A 24,336-nucleotide genomic window follows, 5' to 3' on the forward strand; every position below is an offset into this window, starting at 1 on the left:
TTTCAACTAAAATCCAAGAGATGTTGTTTTTCTTTTCCTTCTTGGATAGAGAGTGGAAATGAAACTAACAGCCAGTGTATAGATGTGCAATATGTAAGATAACAAATACAGTATTTTTAAAAGAACAAGATTGGGTGAGACTGTAGAGTCCTAGAGAAAAAAAATGTACTATTGTGTTGTCATAATTAAAACTGTCAGGTAAATGACCAAGGAGAAACACAGCTTGATAAAAAAAAAATTTTCATAGAAAGCCCCAAATATGAATGTTTGGTCAGGATCTCATATTGACACCACTCTGAACAGTAAAGGGATAGCAAAGATCAATGCGAGGTCCTTAATGTAGTTACACATTTGCATAAATCATATGTAGTTCACAAAAGCAAATGCACCTTATACAGAGTGTCAACCTAAATATGACCTCTAGAAAACAACAGAAAAAAAATCTTTGCTCTCTTAAGATTGGCGAATATTTTTATTTATTTATTTTTTTCCCTTGTAGCAAAGGTTACTATCAAGCTCCGATCACAGGACAGAGTGGGGGTTAGCGAAACCTTGCCGCTCCTTTAGCACACTACCTACACTTGCGAGTTCATCAGCAGGTTGTGACCTCAATCCAAGCTCTAACAATGTGCACTGGCAAATATTTGTTTTCCGTTTATTTATTTATTAAAGATTTCTGGCTCTTCCCCTCCACCGCCTCCCATTTCGCTCCCCCTCCCCCAATCAAGTTCCCCTCCCTTGTCAGCCCATAGAGCTATCAGGGTTCCCTGCCCAGTGGGAAGTCCAAGGACCACCCACCTCCATCCAGGTCTAGTAAGGTGAGCATCCAAACTGCCTAGGCTCCCCCAAAGCCAGTACGTTCAGTAGGATCAAAAACCCTTTGCCATTGTTCTTGAGTTCTCAGTAGTCCTCATCGTCCGCTATGTTCAGCGAATCCGGTTTTATCCCAGTTTTTTTCAGACCCAGGCCAGCTGGCCTTGGTGAGTTCCCAATAGAACATCCCCATTGTCTCAGTGTGTGGGTGCACCCCTCGCGGTCCTGAGTTCCATGCTCGTGCTCCCTCTCCTTCTGCTCCTGATTTGGACCTTGAGATTTCTGTTTGGTGCTCCAAATTGGGTCTCTGTCTCTGTCTCCTTTCATCGCCTGATGAAGGTTAATATTCAGGAGGATGTCTATATGTTTTTCTTGCTGGCAAATATTTTTAAAGTAGGGAACCAGAGCCGCTCATTATTTAAGGAAAAAAGTTGGATTTCATTGAGATGAAAAAAGAATCCATTGTTAAAATAAATAAAATTAAAAACTCCATTAACAGCGTAAAGAGTCCTGTCACATTGTAAGAAGCAACAATTTTATGAATGGAAGAGATAATTGCTGCAGTGGACTCACAGGGTAATACCTGAACAAAATGACAGCATCAGATTGACTAGCACCCTGCAAGAAACTCAGCTTCCTTAATCTTGGGGAAATACAAAGAAACTTTCAGTAAGATCCCATTCCACTGTAATTTTCAATGTATATTCATTTCCTCTGTGAACAGGAGAACACACAGAGCCTTTACTGGTCATACATGTGGTAGATGGTGAGAAAGGCAAGATATAGAGAGCACATGTTGCAAACTTTAATGTACCTAATAACAGCCATAAAGCCAGATTGATCCAGTCAGTAAATCAATAAAACTATTTATTGGATTAGAAGACTTGAGGGATCTATATGTTGATATATTCCAGACTACCCCCTCAATGGTAAAACAGAATAAAGTCAAAATCCCTATGATTCAGAAGAACTGTTCAAAGATGCTAAAGCAAGCAGTTTCTTTGGAGTTCAATCTTTTATCCTAAAATTGTACATTTATTTTCAGGTACTCTATCGTAGGCTGTGCTTGACGTAATATGAACTAGTGCTTTGTATTACATAAAACACTAAAAGAAGAAGGTATGAGAAGCTGTGTAAGGAATTGGAATGCATGTATACTTCCATGCTAGCTGCCCTGGCAACTTGAGGACAATGACAATGAAGTAAGCTCTTTAAAATCTTAGCCCTAAAATTTATGAGGGTATTGTTTGCCATCACTGTTAATGAATATTTTTTATTATTGGGTCATTATGTAGTAAACAAGTAAATTTGGAAGACAATATGCAGTTGTGAGCTCTCTGCTCTAATGGAGGATCTGGTGTGCAATGAACTAATTCCTAGCTGCTGACCAGGATATCCTGAGGTTTCTGTCTTTATCTTCCTGGGATTAGCACAATTCAGGTGTTTATTTAGCATTGATTCCTAACACTGGGGTTTCTGAACAATAAAACCTTAAGTCTTTCACAAAGAATCTCTGGGCACTGGGATTCTGTCCAACTCAAGAATGTGAGATTCTGTTTGGATGTTCAGGTGGGTACACACCTATCACTATAAATACTGTCATTAGGAAAACATAAACTAATTAAAAGTCAGTTCAAATGTGAATCAATACTCTTTCTAAAAGGGATCCGTACAAAGTTGCCTAGGTGACTAATTAATCAATTACATGTGAGTTTGGGACTCGGAAAGAAGGCAATTACTTCTCAGTGTGAGATGGATAGTACACTGGGGATTGGGTGCCTTCCCAGTCATTTACATGCCTGACAGAAACAGCTTACATGTCTGATGACTTGCTGTTATAATATCCTTGCCACATTCCAGTCAACATCCCAAAAGAATCTAGAGGATTCCAAAATAGAAGACAGAGTAAGGAAATCCACTGAAGCAAGAAAGTATGGGTCATGGTTAGAGAATGGTGACTTTGACATAAACAGAAACTGTTCTGGAACCTAAAAATAAAAAAAAAATACCATAATAACAGAGGTCTACAAATGTCAGACTGCATTGAAGGAAAATGCTATGATTCCATCTTAAGTATAAGTGTTGGGAGCAGGTGCAAGTTCAAAAAATAAAATAATTGTTTTCTATGCCTGTAAGGCAAGGTAAGTTATGAGAAAGAGCAGGTATGTGCAAAAGCAGCATAGAAAGCAGTAGGTTGCTTCATAATAACATCTGAGACAGAGATATACAATACAAAGATAGATAGAGAGGTAGATAGATGATAGATAAATATAGATATATAAATAGATGATGACAGATAAATGATGATAGACAGATAGATAGATAGATAGATAGATAGATAGATAGATAGATGATAGACAGATAGTAGACAGATAATGATAGATCAATAGACAGACAGATGGTAGAATATATACAGCCATGTATGTGATGATATGTACACACATGATTTCACATACACAGACAAATACGCATGCATAGGTGTATTAACATATATACACATGCATGAGTAGATGAGCATGTAGACACATACAGAGGTGTTTGTACACATATGTATTTGCAGAGGTTCAGCAAAGCTGAAAAAGAAAAGACTGGACACTAGTTGGGAATCTGTAAAAGGAAAATTAATTATGAAATACACAATAAATTGTTGAATCACAAAATTTTAATTTCATAAGCAGCTTAACATCTTCATCAGAATCATGCTCTCTAGAGTTAGACTGCAGGTTGGTCAATCCTTGTGATTCCACTTACTAATTTCGAGGCCTTTAGGAAGCTTCTATTTGTTTACCTACATTCCTGTTGAGGAAGTGATAATGGTAACAGCTCTTTAATAAAGTTATGGAAGTAAATGCATTAACATATTAAAATCATTGAGAATAAAATCAGGAACTCACAATTAAGTACATAAAAGTCTATTAAGTTGTTAGAATCAGTAACTTCAGTAGCGTTTAGTCATTGATATTGAGCAACAAAAAGAGGGGGTTAAAAGATGTTTCTGTGGGTAGATAGGGGCACTTGCCACCAAGTCTGATGACCTGAGTTTTATCACCAAAACCCCTGTAGTGTAAGATGAGAATTGTCCTCTGACCCCCACATATGTGCCATTGCATATGTATCTAATTAATAATTAATAAATGAATGAATGAATAAATAAATATATAAATGAGTCCTGTTTGCTTTCTTTAAGACTGAAGAATGGTGATCAACACAAATTAAGCCTGGAAAGTAAGTTTGTTTTACTAGTTGTCAAAATCTGATAAAATTTCACCAAGAAAAGCATCAACAGAACATGAAAATATATGCTGGGCTATACATTAGGTATCTTGCGAGTTTCTCCCATAGGCTCATGTGTTTGAACTCTTGGTCCCAGTTGGTGGTAAAGTTTTAAGAATGTGTGGATCATCAAGGAGGTAGAGCATAGCTGAAGAAAACGTGTCACTTGGGAAGTGGGCATTGGGTCTTACAGTCCAACTTTAATTCTGCTCTCAGCTCACGGCTTCCTGAATAACTGAACAACTAAGATGTGAGCAAGCTGCGTCATGTTCCTATCACCAAGAGCAGAAAATATGAGGTCTGTGCTATTCCCACAATAACAGGTTCAACACATCAGCAGCAGGTAAAGAGATTAGAGAAAATCTTTGAAGGAACACATCAGCAGCAGGTAAAGGATTAGAGAAAATCTTTGAAGGAACTAACATTGGAACAGAGACTGACAGAAATATGTCACTTATAGGAGTGTCAAGATATGAGTCTAGGGAGAGGTATATTAAAACAAGGGGAGTAGTGTGACATAATTCAGAGCATCCAGTAAGAGAGCAACATGATGATTGCTCCATGATGAAAATTACGAGGAAATGATCAGGGTGTTGTAACAATGTAATGAGGGTGATAGACGTGCACACAGATAAAAGCAATTGAATACCAGATAGGAAGAAAATGTAAAAAAGGTTCGAGTTTCAAACTACAAGAAGTGAGAATAGCAGGTCTTAGTTTCATAGATGAGAGTAGGGATGTGAGGTTAACTTCCACACATTAGTATATGAATAGAAAATCTTTATTTCACACATGAGTCTGGGGATGGCAGGGCTTAGTTCCAGGTATAAGTGTCATAATGAGAGGCCTTAGTTTTGTACATGGGTGTGAAGATAGGAGATCTTAGCTCTATACACATGTTTGAGGGTAGGAGGTCTTGCTTCCAAACACGAGTGTGAGGATACGTGGTCTTTGACCCATACAGGAAAACACGGGATAGTCATATTCCTCAACTTATGGACTATAGCAAGTTTGAATTAAGGGGGCAGCTCTTATTTAAAAACAAATACTTCAGAGATTCCCTGTCAGGTTCCAAACTATACTGAATGAATTTTTTTCCCATCCCCATCATGGAGGAATTTTAGCATTTTCATGTTTGTTTGCTTGCTTTTAATTATTTCCAAGGGTCTTCTAGTCAAATTTGATGGACGTGCATAATATACGAGGCAATCTGTATTTATGTTCTGTGCAAAGACCAGAAGTTGACTGAGTTGCCTTGTCAGAGAGTATCTGTGCATGCCATGAATACTATGATAACTGTAGCATCTGCAGGGCTGTTGGCAGCAACCATTACAGCAAACAACACTCATTGATCTCTGCTTCAAAAGAGAAATTCATGTGCTTTTTTATAGCAAAACTCCTAGCAGCATCACAACAGCCAAATATGTTTCACATTTATAATTTCTACAAAAAGATTGTTTTAATAATTCTCCACAAACACTCATCTTTAAGAAAATTTGTCTCTCTGTGTCAATTATTTTAGACTGAGAGTTAGGAGAAATTTAAATGTCAATTTCAACTTATTAGCTTGTTGTCGTGACCAGAAGGCACCATTGACAGAATCCATAAAGTCAAATGAAAGCACTACTCTCTAGATTTTTAAATATTATATATAACATACATTTTATTTTATTTATATTATATATGTAATATAAATTATAATACAATGTAATAAAATAATCAAAGGAAGGATATAGACATTTTAATAATCTGGTAAGTCCCATTTATTTTGGAAACTGGAACTTTGAAATTAAAGTGTAATAATCAAGAAACTATCACAGCAGAATTTCCTAACTTACAACTTCTTCAGGCCAAGTTATTTTGAAAAAAGAGCTTACAATCTTTAATTATAATTTATCAGAAAGATCAAACATTGGTGATAAAGGCTAACAGTATAAATAGATATCCATTAGAAAAAAATAAACATTATAAAAGCAACAACTAAAATAAGAATATTCAAACCGAAAATGAGAGAAACTACCATCAATAGGGGGATCCTAAAAGAACAAAGATACAAAAAACAGGAATGAAAAGATGCAAAATTAAGCAATCGGCACAAAGATCATGTTGTTGAATAAGAGAAGTTTTAATAACAATAGAAGGAAAATTATGACTATATTACCAGATAATTAAGAAGAAAGGATTTTTCAGAGCTAATGATCCAAAGCTTCTGTACTGACAAGGAAGACTCTCCAAAAATCCAGTGTACTGAGTAAAGAAACCTTCCCAAAGCACAATTATAATCTTTCAGAACATGCAGACTTTAAAAAAAAAAATGAGGTCCAAAGGAATGGAACGGTACAGGTCAGCAGCCTTAGAGGAGCAGCTACAGGGCCAGCAAGTTGTCAGCGACGCCTTCCAGGGATCAATAACGAGGAAATATAGAAGTTTATCTCCAAACAGACTTTGATTAGGAGTGAGAGCAAGTTTTTTGTCATTAAAAGAACAGCAAATATTATATCTCAGAAACTTTCGGTGAACAATTACTTTGGGGTTCACCAAAACTAAAGAAGAAATACCTAAGTTGGAAAGAAGAGAAGGTGACTGAATCTCCTAGTGATAATTGATTTCAACGACTGAGAAAGACGTGTGTCAAAATTGGGGGACTAGAGAAAAGCTCCAGTGGGTAAGGTACTCACTGTGCAAGGATGACAAGAGTTTGGATCCACAGCACTCATCAAAGGCCAGGCACAGTAGCAAACGTGTGAATGCTAGTGTTTGGGAAGCAGATAGGATGATCCAAAGAGCCCATGGGCCAGCCAGCCTAGCTGATGAGTGAGCCTCATGCTGAATTCTGACTCAGAATAAAGAGGAAATCTTAGAGGAAGAAACCTAATGTCAACGTCTGGCATTCACACATACACAAATACTCCATCTGCTTTTGTTTGCGCATCCCACACCCTTTCTTGAAGCAACTTGGGGTTATTTCTCTTTTTATTTTCTTTTTGGGGGGAGTGAATGTATATGCAAGGAGGTGGTGTATACATGCATGTCTGGAGGTTGGAGACTGATGTGCACTGAAGGGTGATTCCATCAAAGACCAGGATGCTTTAATGTAGGTAAGATGAAAGGGATCCATTAGCTGATCCTAGTTCTTTACTATAACATAATTAATGATTATGTGATAATTTTGTTTACTATATGTTATAATTATGTTTACTATAACATAATTAATAATTAACATAGTTCAGAATGACCCAGTCAATATAAGTCAACTTCCGCATAGTGTTTAGAAATACAGGTTAAAACAGGTGCACCTAAAATCTGGAAGTCAGCTTCCACTAGAAAAGAAGACTAAAAGGTGGAGGTAGAGAAGGGATATGACTGTCATCTGGAGTAAAACTCTAGTTGTTTGTGTTCACAAAGTTCACTAATGTACAAACAAAAACAAAGGCTCTGATTGCCCTTCTAAATATTATTTGCAACACTTTATCCTTTTGGTATAATTTTCAGTCGGTTAAACTATTCTTGCAGAATAAAATGCTTGATCATTTTTAGATGTCGGTATGGTGACTGTAATGTAAGGCTTTTGTAGTCTCAAGACTATTATTTCGCTAGGAAATCAGGAAAACTGGCTGCTGAGAGAAGAGCAAGGAAGCATCTTATCTGTTTAGAATGCTATTTTTTGTTTGATTTTGTTGTTTTTCCATTTCTTCAACTCTTTTTTTTTTCTCTCTCTTGTGGGTGGGACATCTTTGCAGGTCTCTTCTCTAAAGCTAGCCAGAGTTTGTTTACAGATAACAAGAGCTCTCCCCCAGTTACCTGTCCTTGGGATTGCCTTCTCACTGTTCTGCATCCATTGGTAAGAGTCAGGTGTAGGAGTTCACGCGTGAGGCTCAAGGGAAGGATCACTCCCTAAAAACAAATTGGGAATGCAGCTTACGTGGATGTCTCCCTTTTCCATTCTGCTCCAAGCCAGAGGACGCATCACCAACTTTCTACCTTGTCTTTCCAGTGTGCCCCTGGAAAGAGTTCTTGTGCTCATCTAAAATTCACATGAGCTCCAGGCCTCTCCTGAGGGCTGAGAATACTCCATTTCTTCACCTTGTAGAGGAAAGCCCCATATGTGGATATCAACACTCCAACAATCCTCCCCCATTGCTGTTAGTCCTCTCCTGGTATGGTAAATCCTAAGGTCTGCAAACAACACTTTCCTGCATGATCAGTCAGTATAATGCAGGTACACAGAGACCAGCTTCAGACTACAGGGCCACGTGACGGCTGTAGCTTTATGCCTGACCTTTTTTCATCAGATGTATCTTATGGTCATTTTATTGTCTTGTTGCACTTTTTAGTAGACTTTGTTGAACATTTTCATTTGGATGAAAAAAATGAAGGTTCTTTTTTCTCAAGAATAGAAGAGGTAGTAAGACATTAAAATATAAACTAGGAATAATTTATAACATTAGCTCTTTTGTTGTTGTGTCTGCTTTCCCTGGCATAGGGAAACTTAGAAATGGCATTTATCAACATGAAGCAACAAGCCTCCAGTGAGATCCCTGAGTCTAATCTGTAAGTAACCAAAAAAACAAGACAATAACACGCATGAATGAAGTAGTGATACACAAATATTCCTTACTGTCCCCTGTAACTCACCTTGATGTAACTGTGGCATATAGCTGACACTCAATGACTCCTGTGACTGTGGTACACTTCTATCCTTCAATATACTACAGCTATAGCATATAGACAACCCTCCAAGCTCCAACCCCTCCCCCTACAGTTACCCAAATTCACAAACGGTCATATGTATAAATATCACAGTACCTTAAGTCATTTCTTGAATAGTATACTACCTAATAAAATGTAAACGATGTGTAATTATGTATTATACTGCTGTACATATAGAATAATGAAAGAAAAATGTGCACATGTTCAGCACAGACTCGGTCACAGGACTCAGTGAATACTCTGATTAGTGGAATAGATAGTGAGAGATGGAGATCTAGAGTTGAGGCACAGCATGTGCCTACACATGAGCACGTGGATTGTGTACCATACTCAGAGCATGGTGACCTAGAGTTTTGTTTAGGTCTGTACATTTGGGCTCTTCTTTCTGGGTACTGTTGTTCCACGCTTGGTTGAATCACTGGTAGAGCAGCTCCTTCCACAAAAAGAGAAAATAGAGAGTAACCTGAAACTTAATTGTTCTTTATTCCCATTTCCTGGCACAGAGCTATTAAATTTCTCAGAATTCCCTAAATGACAGATTTCTTGAGTTTATATCTGAGGTTATGTCCATGAAATGATGGAGCTGAGGTCTCAGGACAAGGCTGAGCACAAGAAAAACCTGAAAGACCAAGTGTTCAGTGAGCAGCACCTTTGAGACCCAGAACTTCAGCTCCAGTGAGGTCCTATGTGAAACTCTGGGAAACCTCCTGTAGAGCACAGTTGCTAAGCACACAGGCTTGCTGGAGCAGAGGGTGGGGCCTAGAGAGGCCCTGGAATATCTGTACTGACTCTGTACCTTACTGGTGCATCCTATTCATGTGTCCCGAGTTGTGTTCCTTACATGTGACTATAAATGTTCTCTGAATTCTGTTACCCATTCTAGCAAATCATCAAATGTGGGAAAGGTCATAAAATTCCCAAACTGTAGCAAGTGAATGAAAGCTACAGGTGCCCTGGCATCTGGTGTAGGGGAATCTTGAGGGAATGGACTTTTAAATTTGTAGGACCTGATGCTAACTCGAGAACTGGGCCAGGTGTTTGGATACCCAGAGGGTCGCAGAGAACTTTTGTGCAGAACAAATCTTAGAGACCCTTTACCAAAACTTGCAACTCCAGAAAGATATGAACCTAAAGTGAAAGTCAATATCTATCACTGTGTTTCAGCCAACGCCTAAGCAACTATATTAAGTATTCTAATATCTGTAAGAAACTAAATTTATTTGTGCTCTCTTAAATCTATCAGCATGCTCTGAGAAGGAGGTGACCTCTGAATATAGTTTTTTTTTGTATGATAGCTTCTGTGTATAAATATTGTTAAGTGTGTAGGTGAAATACACTCTTTCCATGCTATTATAAAACTTCTGAAGTATTAGCCCTATATTTCAAAACCACCAAAACCAAGGTCAATGATTCGGCATTAAATCATTTAATAAATATATATTAGATACTTATTATATATGAAGTGATTTGCTGGTGCCCACATGGGCAACTGCATCCACATAAAGCCTAAGAGAGCTTAGGAAGTAATTCTAGAGAGAAAAAATACAGCTAAGCACAGGTTATTGATAGCGGCACTTTCTCAGGTAGGCTCTCTTTGCTAGAGACAAGCAGATTTCATTTAAGAGAGGCTTCCTGACAGCTTTAGCTGCAAAATCTTGCACCTCTTTTAAGAGGCCCTGCCACCAAACACTTAAATGGTGTTTATGAATAACCTACAGCATGCTCTTTGGTGGTGGCATAGACCTTGAAACGCCATAGAGTTGTGGCAATAAACATGGCTCTGGACAGTACCACCACCATGAGGCTAGACCCTCAGAAAGGTAAGGAATGGGGTGTATCTATCCATCAAAGCCATGGCTTTAATCCTACCCATAACTCTAAATGGTTTACAGTGTATTTAAAATATAGGTAGGTTTGTGAAAGAAAATAAAGAAAGATGAAGTCCTTAAAATAAAAAAAAAAAGAGAGTACTTGGGTGTGGTGGCACATACCTTTAATCCCAGTACTTGGGAGGCAGAGGCAGGCAGATCTCTGTGAGTTCAAGAACAGCCTGGTCTACAGAATGCGTTCCAGAACAGCCAAAGGTACACAGAGAAACCCTGTCTCAAAAAGCCAAAAATTAAAAAGAAAAAGAAAAGAAATAGAGTTTAAAATAAAGCCACATAAATATGAAAAATACACAGACAGTCTGGATGCTGTATGTTATTGTGTTGTCTTTGAATTGTTTAAATGCTGAAGAAGGAGAGACAGCTGCTAAAAGATATTTAATTATAAATGCTGCTGGATTAATTCAGCATATGTATTTTGAAAATTCCTTGAATTTAAAATATAAGCCAAAAGATATGTTACTTTGAGAAGAGGTTTTGCTTTTGTTTCCACAGGAAATGAGTGACTATGGATTCATTCTGGGTTAAGAAAAATCAGGTTTGATTAAGAGAGACCCTCTGAAGAAATCTCCGATAGGAGCAGATGGCCCAGATGTCTAAGTTCTACACATAGAACAATTTCAACACTGCTGGCTGAGATGATCAAGCCTCACAGAATATTTCAGTCAGGACTTGACCTTAATTCAAAATTTTCTTTAGAATAATATTATCAGTGCCCCCAATCAACAGGAAGTAGTCTGGAAAACTATGCCCACATTCCCAAAAAATGGATTATGGATGTTTCACTTTGTTTAGAATGTTGTTTACAAGTTGTTGTGGATAATGGTCAGGAGAAAAGCTAAACCAAGGAGATTCATTTCAGAGTTCTTGTTTTTTTTTTTGTTGTTGTTGTTTTTAAGGGGGAAGTGATGTGTACTACGGTCTTGTACTATGTAAAGACTTGTCACTTGTATTAATTTAATAAAATACTTGTTGGCCAGTAGTCAGGCAGGAAGTATAGGCGAGTCAACCAGACAGGAAGTAGAGGTGGGGTGACTAGACAGGAAGTAGAGGTAGGGAGACCAGGCAGGAAGGAGAGGCAGGGCAATGAGAACAAAAAAAATTCGGGAAGAGGAAAGCTCAATCTTGAGTTGTCATCCAGACACAGAGGAAGCAAGATGTGATTGTTTTGCCAAAAAAGGTACCAAGCCACGTGGCTAACACAGACAAGAATTATGGGCTAATATAAGTTATAAGAGTTAACAAGAAGCCTGAGCTAATAGGCCAATCAGTTTATAATTAATGTAAACGTCTGTGTATTTCTTTGGGGCTGAATGAATGCAGGATCAGGCGGGACAGAAATTCCAGCCAACAATTTGCAAAGAAATAAAACAACAATGATATAGGACAATGAAGCCTTCCTTCAAAGGCTTCAAAGTTCTGAATCAAATAGCTATGTGTCATAGGTCAAATGTATAAAAATGCTGTAATAAACAAAAAACCTTTCTGGAAAAATCACAGATAAAAATTAAAGTATAATCTTGACATAACTATATTACAGACCAATAATAAATTCTCACACAGAAAAGATGTATCTTAATCCGTGTGCCCCCAGTGGCTGGCCCATGTTTACTCACACCTTGTCTCCCTGCCCATGGGCTGCCTGCTGTTAACTTCTAGATCTCTGTTCACAGGTTTTTCTGGTGCTGCTACCAGTTTCTTAGGACCACATAGAAGTCCAGAGATGCTGCCCCTCTTTACCCAGGACTGTGCTACAGAGTTCAGGAGCCCCCATTCCCTTGCCCCTGCTAGGATGACTCAGAGATGCTGTCTCCATCATTACTGGGCTGGCCTATAAGATTGCTTCCTGCTGAACTCTGTCTTCTCACTTAACTTTGTATTTCTGTCCCCACTTCCTAAATTCCTTAAACGTAGATGTTTAGTTTCTTGGAGTAGAAAGTAAGCCATTTTGGTCCTAATAAACAACCACAAATGTGTCTAGAAATTTGTTAGTTTGTTGACAGTCCTGAAGACCTCAGTCTCAGGTGTCTGTGGGATTGCTGTCTTGTAAAGCTGTGGGGTAGACTCCGTGTGTCTTCTCATTCCTAATTGTTTGACAGCAATCTCTTTTATTCCAGAACTTTGTTCTCAGCTTTCAGATGCACAAAATATTCTTGTACTCATGTACCTGAATTTTCTCCTTATAAGTCTGCCATACTGAATTGGAATTTTAAGCTACACAACTTTATTCTCATTCCTTATATCTGCAATGAACATATTTCCAGATAAGTCACTAGCAATTAGTACTTAATAATCTTTGAGGGTAACACACAATTCAAAACTTACTGAAGTCTTTTCTAACGTCAGAGTTTCATATAAATTCTTGTCTGAAGGTCTGCTTTCAGAACGTCCTGTGTCTATTATAGATTTAATAAAGGCTTAGTTGCAATACTTCAGATTTACCAAAAAATTGCTGTTCAACCAAAACTGACAAGTAGTAAAAACAATTTATCTGATTATGTAAACAAAAAATTTAAACGAGTTATATTTGAAGCTAATTTAAAGAAGTTATGAGTCACTCAACAACAAGTTTAATTGAGTCCTGACTGTGGGCTGCATTTTAAGCTATAACAAAAAAAGCAAAGAAAAGCATTCCTGGAACATTCAATTAAGAGAAGACAAAATTAATATGTAATATATATACATATATATTAATTTAGATGATGATAATGGTGTTGTGAAAAAAATTAAGCTGTAAATGAATCAGGAAATGTTTGTATGTGTATGTTTGGGAGAGGAAAGGATTGCTTTGACAGCTTGGTCTTGACAGGGTTCATTGAAAATGTAAAATGAATAAATACAAGGGAACAACAAGAAGAGGATTCTTAGGAATATCTAAGCAAAGGCAAAGTATCATGAGAAGACTGATCTAGGATGATATAGAGCAGAAAGGAAACTATCTTGTCCTTAACAGATGAAAATGTGAAGAGAGAAATTCTAGAGGACATTTTTCAGAGCACGAAGAAATGGTCCGTTTGCAGAACTTTGGTCTTTCTCTGGATCATTGCAAAGTTGTTAGGCGATTTTGAACTGAGAAGAGGAGTGGAATGCACACTTAGACAAACTGGTCTGCGTCTGAGATGAGAGCTGAATGGGGACAGGGAAGCTGCAGCAGATTGAGGTTGGAAGTGTATTGTAATAACCAAGAGATGAAAGGGTTTGTGTTCCAGCATGGTAACATATGTTTATGTGGTCAGATTGCTAACGATTTTAGAGGCATAAACAATGGACTAACCTAGTCATCACTTTCTTAGAATAAAATGTCCTCAAAAACCATGGTTCCCTTCCCAGCTCTGCCATCGCCAGAGCACTGGGTATATCATCAAGTGGCTTTTCTCATGGTAGAAAGATACTCATCCTAATGTTTACTTGTATATAAGCAAAAAATAAACAATTCTCCCACTTCAGCTTTATCTAATAATGACACAAGGGCCTTCCATTTAAAATAGTTGAGGTCAAATATGCAGTCAGCAAAACAACATTTTTTTTTTTTAGAAGATAGCTTAGGATCCATCTTTAAACCAGAAATCTTGACAGGAAACAATAGAAATTTCCTAAGTGACCCCAATTCACTGTCACTCATAAAGTGGGCAAAATCATTAGACTAGAATATCAGTTATAAACTAGAAAAGAGATACAGTAAACTCTACTGTAGTAGGCAGTGAGTGTTAACTGTAAATGCAAATACATGGCTTCAGTGTAGCTTTAACACGACACACCCATGATTTTCCAGGGATATTATCAATTAGGAAGGAAAAAGCATTTACATGAAAAGTCCCTTGATATGATGAAGTGCCAAATGTCACAGTGAAGAAACAAGGTGAAGTCACCACGGTCATTGCCCAATATCTCCTTGGAGAATTCCTGTCCTCCTATCGTGAGTATCTTCCTCCTTTGCTGGGAGCAGAGTCCCATACAGAAGAATGAGAATAGAGGAACCAAATCCAACCCAGTGAAGTAAAACGCGTTTCTGGTCTTGCTGTTTTGTGTAAGGAACTTTTATCCTCACTAAACACTTGAGTTTACGTTACCTGAGTGTTGATATTACCCTTGATTTTGTCAACCTTCCCTAACATACTAGGTTAACACACAAAACATTCTAAAAACCTTAGACCATTGAGGTCCACAGTACCACACTTCTGACTTGGCAGTAGAAGGGCTTCATATCTTTCTTCATGGAAGGTTTACATGGATTATAAAAGCATAACAATTCTCTAACTGTAGTTGTATTTGGAGTAAGGGCTTTCAGGCACAGAGATCTAAACTGTCTTATTGCATATCAGGTAGCTGAAGAATAGGGGTGCTGAGTGGGGCCAACACACTAGACTGGCATGGGACAGTGATTTCTGTTTCTTTACATCCTTGTGGTCACCTCATGCAGCATTTCATCATCCTGAGTGTGGAAAATGATCCCTTGTAAATTTTTCTAGGAGATATGACCTAATTAAATTGAATGATTTGCTTTGGAGAAAGGTTCTAATTTCTATGACTCATTTAAGAGGAGGACAGAAAACAGAAAGGCAGGAGAGGGTTTGAGAGAGACTTTGCTTCTATGACCTACTGTCCTGAGAAAGAAGTACTCAGTAAGCCAAAGTATTAAATTTTGGACTATCATTTCCTGAGCCCTAACAAGACTAATAACTAAATTTATGTCTGTAAGCAACACCATTTTGTTTCAGCTGCTAAGTTCCACATTAGTTTAATTATCCTATAAATCTTTATCAGCTAAATAATTCAGTATACATGTGCTTTCTGCAGTTAGTCAGGAGAAATAAACCAACTGAAAGACTCTGTCAAGGTTACTAGCATGTTGCAGAGAATAGAGGCATCACCAGGCAGAACACTATAATAGATGACTCAGTTACTGCTAACTACCTCAAGCACTTTTCTTAGACTTCTATATATTCACTTCATTTCCTGCTCAGATTCAGGCTAAGGTCCTCCAACAGACACAATGTCATAGATTCATCCAAAACTAAAGGTAGAGACTTTTACCAGAGCATCCAGAGTTAGCTTTTACCTGGTAGGCCAATAGGAAACTTCCAACTTTACTATTTGTGCTTCTGTTTCAGGAGAACTGGTATTGAAAGAAATAAATACATGTGTTGTCTCTGATTTTAAATCTATAAATAATACAAAATCTACTTTTACAAATTTAATATGAGCTATGTACCGTTGGTTCTACTGACTCCATCATGTGATGCAGCTTCATTACACAACTAGTTCTCAAACTTAGCAGTTGTGTTACCTAAATAGACACAAGTTGACCTAACCAAATAGAAAATTATTATCTTTTAAATTTTTTGGCTTAACAATAAACAAAATATACATTAACTTCTTAAAGTTTCATGATTTTTGTCTTTAATTCTCAATGTAGGAGGGAGGCTGCTTGTTGGTTCTTGGCTACCTGGCTAGCTTAGACCAAAAATAATCACACAAAAACTGTACTAATTAAATCATAGCATGGCCCATAGCTCTAGCTTCTTATTGGCTAACTCTTACATATTAATTTAACCCACTTCTATTAATCTGTGTATTCCCACATGGCAGTGGCCTAGCAGCAAAGTTTCAGCATGTCTGACTCTGGTGCCAGCTCCATGGCTTCTCCCTGACTATGATCTCCTTTCTCCCAGCATTCAGCCTAGCTTTCCCTGCCTACCTAAGTTCTTCCTTGCTATACGTCCAAAGCAGTTTTTTTATTCATTAATGGTAATCACAGCATACAGAGGGGACTCCCACATCACCATGTTGTATGTTGAGATCGACAGCATATTTGAAAAGATGCTAAGCCTAGCATTGTATTCATGGTTTTTGTGTCCATTTATTCTTTGAAATAAGAAGAAAAAAAGCAAATTATCTCTAATTGTACTTCAGTTCTTATGTTTCTTCACAAATGATCTTTCAGAAGAATCCCAAGAATTGATCAATTCTTCAATATGATGAGCATTCAGTTGTTCTGAAAGCAGCTGTTTTAAAGCCTTCAATTTCTCTTTTGTTAAGGTCACTGTACAACCCATGCAAGTATGTCTTTCAACTACTTTAAAGTTAGGGCTGTCAGTGCTTTGGAAGATCAGCAACCATTGCGCCCTGTTTTTGTACAACCTGAATGACCAGTGACTATTCTTTATAATACCTTCTGCATTTTTCCCAGAAACATATGTCAATTTATGGTTGTTTGGGGAATGTTAATATGAGTATCCCATTCCTGTAAGAAATCATGTCCCCACAAAATCATTGCTATGTTGGAAACATATGACCTTAATTTACTTGCTGTTATTCTAGTTCTAGACATTTGGCCCATCTTGCACTCTGTTTTACTTGAGATAAAGTTCCAGTCCCTAAAATCTGAACATTTACCTCCTGAGGCCAATTTGGATGCCAAGATTCTGGTGAAATTATTGTTACATCCACACCTGTATCTACCAGACCCTCAAAGACAATGTCATTTATTCCTATTTTTAATTTTGGTCTCTCTTCCTTTATAGAAGTTTACCAAAATATTTATTTTATGGTTTCTCCTGAATTTTTTGTTTCCTCTTCTATTGCTGTTCTATTATCTAGAGCAGTATTATTTCAAACAATAGGCATTAGGTTCTTTAATTACTCTGAGAATGAGTTTCCTCTATGATGGCAGGAAACAACTGAACCAGATTTGGCTTAGGGGCCTGCGAGAGGTTCTTCAAAGAGTTTCCTGACAACAAAGGATTACCTTGAATGCCTTTTGTCGATCTACATTCATTAGAACAATGCCTGCCTTTACCACACCTTCTGCATAATCCAGAAGGGAGGTGCATTCTGTTTGGAGTATGCTTAGAAAAAACTTTTTTTTAATCTAGGAATGCCCTGTTTATAATCCCTTTTAAGGAGACCTTGTTTGCAACAATGATAACACTTGACATTTCACTTTTCCTCAAACGACTGGAAATCACCTCTCTTATCCAAGCATCATCATGGTCATGAGGTTCAATATTGGTTGTATCTCAGATCCATTTCTCCAAAGGTGCTGACCATGCCTTTAAAGGCCTAATTACTCTTTTGCATTGAGAAATAGGATTTTCAAAAGCCAGCAGTTCCGTTATAATTTGTCTAGCTTCTGAATTTGGTATTATTCTACTTAATGTTAAAGTCAACTTTGTAAGAAATCCATAAAGGCTTCCTTTGGGCCCTGTATAACTTTAGTAAATGGCTCAGTTTTCATTCCGATTACTCATATTCTGTCCTAAGCAATCAAAGCTGCAGCATGGCATAAGGCCAGGGTGTGGTTATCTTAAAGATTGCTTTTCTATACTATCATAACCAACATCCTTCTCCAAAAAGTGGATCTTGAGAAATATCCATACCTCTAGCTTTACTCCATTGTTCAACAGTTTTAGCCCCTTCTCTGAACCAGGTACTCCATTGTAGATGTGGACCAGGTTCTAAAATAGCTTTAACCAAGTCTATCCAGTCTTTATGGATAATTCTATTACAGACTGACCATGAGTTTAACATTTGCTTCACAAAAGGTAAATGCATGCTATATGAGACCATCACTTCCTTGAATCTCCTTAAATCTGACATTGGCACAGAAGTCCAATTAGCTCTATCCACAGAGCCTCTGTCATTTGTCATTTCCTGTGAGGTTACTGGATATATTAAGGTTGGTTGTTTGAAAATATTAGGCTGTTCCCCTCTAGCCAATGCTAAAAATGGTTCTCCTTTAAATTTCTCTGTCTGGATCTGAATATCTCTATGATCTGTTTTTAAGTTTTTCTAAGGCCTATACCTTGGCAGTCAATCCAAACAACTTTTTAAGAAATAAACCAAAAATTACCAAAATGACAATAAGGATTATCAACATAATAATTAATAGTACATCAATCATGGTTAAGTTGATTATCCCTTCATTTAATTGTTTCATTTTTAAATTATGCATTATGTAATCATATAGAGACTTAACTTTATCATAATTCTGTCTTCCATTTTTTATTGTGGAAAAAATCTCTTTCTTTTAACTAATTTCTCCCTTTAAAAAAATCCCAATTTTCTCACCAAATCTGCCTCTAATTATGATGAAGATGTGAGGCTTATTGCTGCTGCATAGAACAGAAAAAGCCTGATTGGATTTCAAGGCAACTACTTAGTTTGACAGCAGCTTGAGAAGGGGGTTCAGGGAGAGACCACTGGGAGAGAAGAAAGAAAAATCTAGCCAATAGAGCTGTGATTCCAATCACTTTAGCTCTGTCCTATGGGGGTGGATGTAAAGCCACAGGCAAATGTATTTTTCATGAATTTATACCCCCAAAAAGCTTGGTGCCAGATGTAACATGACTAATAAAAACCCAGACAAAGATATTGGGGTAAACCTGAATATCAGAAAAGCAAAGCAACCAAGCCACTAGAGAGCTTTTACTTCTATGATATCTTCAGACTGGAGAGAGAGAGAGAGAGAGAGAGAGAGTTTCTGTCTTACCCCTGTCTTATATTCCTCTTTAGTGTTGAGATTAAAAGTGTGTACCACCACTGCCTAGCATCTATGACTAACTAGTGTGGCTGCTGGGATTAAATGTGTATGTCATCACTGCCTGGCTGTATGACTGACTAGTGTGGCTAGCTTTTCACTCTGATGGTTAGGCAAGCTTTATTTATTGTTGGAGGAGGGGCCGCTTGTTGGTTCCCAGCCGCCTGGCTAGCTTAGACCCAAAATAATCACACAAAAACTGTATTAAATCACTGCTTGGCCCATTAGCTCTTGCTTCTTATTGGCTAACTCTTATATTAATTTAACCCATTTCTATTAATCTGTATATCTCCACAAGGCTGTGACTTACTGGGTAAAGTTCCCAGCGTCTATCTCCAGTGGCTCCATGGTTTCTCTCCAACTCCACTTTCCTCCTCCCTTGCTACAGGCCAAGCCAGTTTCTTTATTCATTAACCAAAAAAGCAACACATAGAAAGAAGGACCTCCCACACCAATTTATTAAAACAGAAGGTAAATTTTATTTGTTAGATCATGAACAAAATATCACTGTATTGCTTCTTTTAAAACTTTTCTTAGTCACTTACAGACTTTTAAATTAAGATCAACTATAACTCCCTCTGGGGAAAAAAAAAAAAAAAACAACCTCATAAACACACACCAGAAATGAGAAGTGTAACCTAGGTGATCCTGGATCTAACCATGTTAACAGTGATTGTTAACCTTTACAGTAACTTAATCTAAAAAGGAAAATCCCAGAGGCAACCTTTGATAATTTAGCTTCATTTTTATTTTGGAGAATATATACATCATTTCTACTCTTCCCTTTTCCTTCTAACTCATCCTCTGCCAGACCCCCCAAATTATGACTTCTCCTACGAATCTTATTGGTATTATGGATCACACACACTCACAACCTACTGACTCCATTTGCTGTTGCTCATGTGCACATGTGCTTAGAACAGACCATTTGGGATTGGATAAGCTACCAGGAAGCTCAACCCTGGGGAAAACTGGTTTTCCCTCTCTCAACAGCCATTGAATGAGTGCAACTCTTTAGATGGGAGCCTCTGCAATTTCCCCTTCCCCACGGGCATGTTTGCTAGGTCTATTATCATTCCAGTCTTGTTTAGGCAACCTGGATGTTGTTATTACATGGGTGTAACTTCCATACCATGTGGAAGAGAGGAGTGATGGAAGTTTTCTTCTCCACTGTAGAAGTCATGGCAGTTTTCCTACTACTGTAATGTTGGGGAAGGAGGACTGGGAGTGGAGTGAATGTCATCCATGGAAGGAGTATACTATGATTTAGGGCAAATACCAGCCAAAATACAGGGAAATAGACAGTTCAGCTCCATTTATCTCACACAGAGTTAGAAAGGGGAAGGGATCTTGACGTGACAGGGTTATCTTGCAGTGTGTTAATTGTGTCCTCATCTTTCATCTGCAGCCTAAAATGGGGCCATTATCTATGATGACGGATAACTTACCATAGAAAAGGAGAAAAATGTATCTAATTCTCTTGCCATGTGTTGCTCCACATATGTCTCTGACAATGGCTATCTTCCTGACATTTTCACATCCTTCAAGAACACTGACACCCTGGTGGTTTGATAATGGTGGTTGTACACCTGTTTTGGCTTCCACGGGTTGCAGCACCCACAATGCAACGATAGATATGCCATGGCATAAGTCCTGTTTCCCCACTATCCTAAAATCCTCACTGAAACTGCCAGATCTGCAGGTTCACCAGCACCCCAATGTGAGCATCAGGCTCTAGAGCCCACCTTGTTTCCTCTGAGGATTTAAGTGGCTTAACTAATAACTCTATTGACCCCATCCTCTACCAATCAGTTGTTGATTAGTGACAATGCAACAAGTAAGTACACAAAGATTAAAGAGATGCTGCCCCAGCCTTCAGCAGATGCAGTTTGTGACTAAAAGACATTGCAGAATGGAGAAACCTGTTTTATCACATTGGGAATTTTAACTCTGATTTAACGCTGAGAGATAATGACACCCGCATACCACGTCTCACACACGATTTTTCCAGTATTTAGGACAAATAGGATCTTACAAAATTTCTTTAAATGGAGGTTTTGGGATGCTTCCTTGTTAAGATGTCAGAAGGGAATGGAAAATCTAAGGGAAAGTTGATGAAGAGGAATCACATGCATGGAATCAGTCAGCATAACTTACAGCATCAGTGTCAGTGCAATGATAGTGGGATAACTGAAACATCAGATGCGTGAAAACAACATCTGGATATGAAAACCCCAATCATTCAGCTCAGATAACAGGCTCCTTAGAAAATTTAAAATGTATCTTTAACTTTTTAAAAAATTTTATTTATGTTTCAAATGTCATCTAAGATGCCATATAAGACATCAAGAGAGATGTGTATGTCATAGATACAGATATGTACACTCACAGTATACACATCTCTACTTTCATATAATGTGTGTGTTGTGTGTGTTCGTATATACATGCTTTTATACATATGCACACACACATATATATGTATGTATATATATATCCAGAATATAAATACATCCACAGTACACACATACTTATATATACACTAGATATATGCATACAAGGACTTATCAAGTATATTAATCAGCTACTAGCAATTAGTTTTACATTAATACTAAGTAAACATCTTCTTGCTAAAAATCCTCACAGTTTGTATTAACTGCACTTCCTTGGTCTTCCTTATTTTCTTCCTGGACCTACATCTTTTATTCTCGATCAGATCAGAAAATTAAATCTCACTTGTGATTTCGTGCCATATGGCATTGTACTGAAGAATTCACTGTCCCTTCCATTGAAGTGACCTTTTTGGAGTTTTCATTACTGGCAAATAGCCCTAGATTAATCTCAGGTAATGTGCTTCAGAATAGAATTCAGTGACATTTTATAAGTATTTAGCTACTGTCCCAATAATTACCCTGTGCAAATGTATTCTTTTACATTCTTGTTTGAAAACATTGATGTTGAATAAGAGTGCTCTAGGAAACAGAAACGCAGTTCATGGACCGGCATAGGTGTGCAGAGGGGGGATACCATGGTGCATCACTCTCCATCCCAGGATGCTCATAACTGTGGTAATGGTCTAGTTACGGCTTCGAACTGTAACTCTGTTATTAAAATGTTGCTTGCTAAATCAACATTCAAGACTGATGGGGCTTTCTCCCAATATACTGCAATATAACCTACTCTCAACTTCTCAGAGTAAAGGTCTGAGTATGTTCTCGTTGTCTAGCACACACAGATGTGTTTGTTTTTAATATGATATTCTTTGAGATTCCATGCATGTATACAAGGTATATTGAACATATTCACTCTCCACACCTCCTCCTGGATCAAACCTCACTTTCCTGTCCTCTTCCCAACCTTGCCTCTTCTTTATTTTTAAAACCCGCTGAGTTCAACATATGCTGCTCATATACTCGTGAGTATGGGGCCACTGGAGTATTGATGGAGCTACTGAGAGCCACACCTCTGAAGAGAAGTTTATTCTCCTTTCCACAGAAGCTATCAACTGTCAATGGCTTCTCAGTTGAGGGTGGGGGTCATGCATAACTGGCTTGATGTTGTGATAACTTCTTTTATTGCTGTTGTAAAAGGTGATGTGATTGATAAATAAATGTATAGTGTTTATGGAATAAGTAATAATATATGTGAGTGATATAACAGCTAAAAGCAAGCCTCCATGTGGGAGCTCTGATGTGCAAACACGGGTCTCCTTGTGTTTGGGTGCTTGTGTGACACTTTTGATATTTTTTACCTGAGAAATAAGTTATATACAAGCTTTCAGGAAAAAAAAGCAAGCTTTGGATTCACTATCATCAGAGGGAAATATGACTGGAAATAGAAATACTTGGCCATTCTTATTAAAAGAAAACAAATTTAAAATGTAGCTTTCATTGTAGCTTGTCAAGTTGACATAAACTTATCTAGCTCATCCGTTTTTCTGGAAAAATATTAGTTTCTTCTCTGGTTTTTATCAATTTTAGCACTGATAATTTAACCTGTACTGGTTTAGTTTTTGTCCACTTGACACAAACTATAGACATTTTGGAAAAGAGAAACTTAGTGGAGGAAATGCCTCTATCAGATTGAATTGGAGGCAATTTTGTGGGCCATTTTCTTGAACAATGATTGATATGAAAGGAGCCAGCCCACTATGGGCAGAGTCTCCTTTGGGTAGGTGGTCCAGGGTGTCAGTAATGCAAACCCAGCAAACCATGGTGGGGACAAGTCATTAAGCAGGATTCCTTTGGGTCTCTGATTTTATCCTTGCCTTCAGGTTTCTTCCTTGGTTTCTGCTCTAACTTGACTTCATGATAAAGTGTTAAGTATCAGAGGAAGCAAAGGCTTTTCCCAGAATTTGCTTTTTGTCATGGCATTTATTAAAGCAATAGAAAACAGAACAGGACAAGTCTGTTGTTTAATATTTATTTGTTATTACAGTTTGTACAGCTTATTTTGCTATTGATCTTTAGTGTTATTCCACTATGACCTAGAAAGTTAGGGCAAATAATCTAATTTATTTTTAAGAAATTAAAATTAATTATTTTTATTAATTTAAAATTATTAATAAAATTAATTATCAATTTATTTTTCATTCCTTAAGACTTAAGTCTTGTTTTGTGGCCTTGCATTCTGTTTTGAGGAATGTTCCATAGACTTCTTATGTATATTTTGTAGCTACTGGGTTCAATAACTTGAGATAATATAGTTTAAATCTATAGTTTATCAGTAATTTTTTATCAAGATGATATATTTATTGATGATAATAAAGTGTTAAGGTCTGCCACTGCTTTTATACAGTTCAATCTTTTCTTTTACTTTTGAGGCTTATTTTACAAAATTATGTACCAACACATTTAGTGCATACATATATTCACATATATTCCTCATTGTTCTAACTTCTTAACGAATTCTTTTCTTTAGTAATAAGTAATGACCTTGTTTATATGCTCTAATTACTTTTTATTTGAAGTTTGTTTTTCCAAATACGTGAACAGTATTCCTGCTCGTTTCCCGATTCCACTTGTGTGGTATATGGTTTTCCACCTCCTGACTTTCAATCAATCTTTGCCAGTGAGGATAGCTTCTTACATACACAAGGGTTGGGATTTGTGTCTTGAT

At 37.4% G+C, this 24,336-nt stretch overlaps 1 non-coding gene across 1 annotated transcript; it reads right to left on the bottom strand.

Moving 5' to 3' along the window:
- Window positions 1-491: 491 nt before the first annotated feature.
- On the bottom strand, window positions 492-635 carry LOC121455334. Its single transcript, XR_005975478.1, has one exon. It is a non-coding gene; the product is annotated as a small nucleolar RNA SNORA62/SNORA6 family (small nucleolar RNA).
- Between the last annotated feature and the right edge of the window lie 23,701 nt (window positions 636-24,336).

The sequence above is a fragment of the Microtus oregoni genome, unplaced genomic scaffold (assembly GCF_018167655.1).
Source record: "Microtus oregoni isolate MIOR12 unplaced genomic scaffold, Mior012 000000F_ref0000247, whole genome shotgun sequence".
Classification (NCBI taxonomy): domain Eukaryota; kingdom Metazoa; phylum Chordata; class Mammalia; order Rodentia; family Cricetidae; genus Microtus; species Microtus oregoni.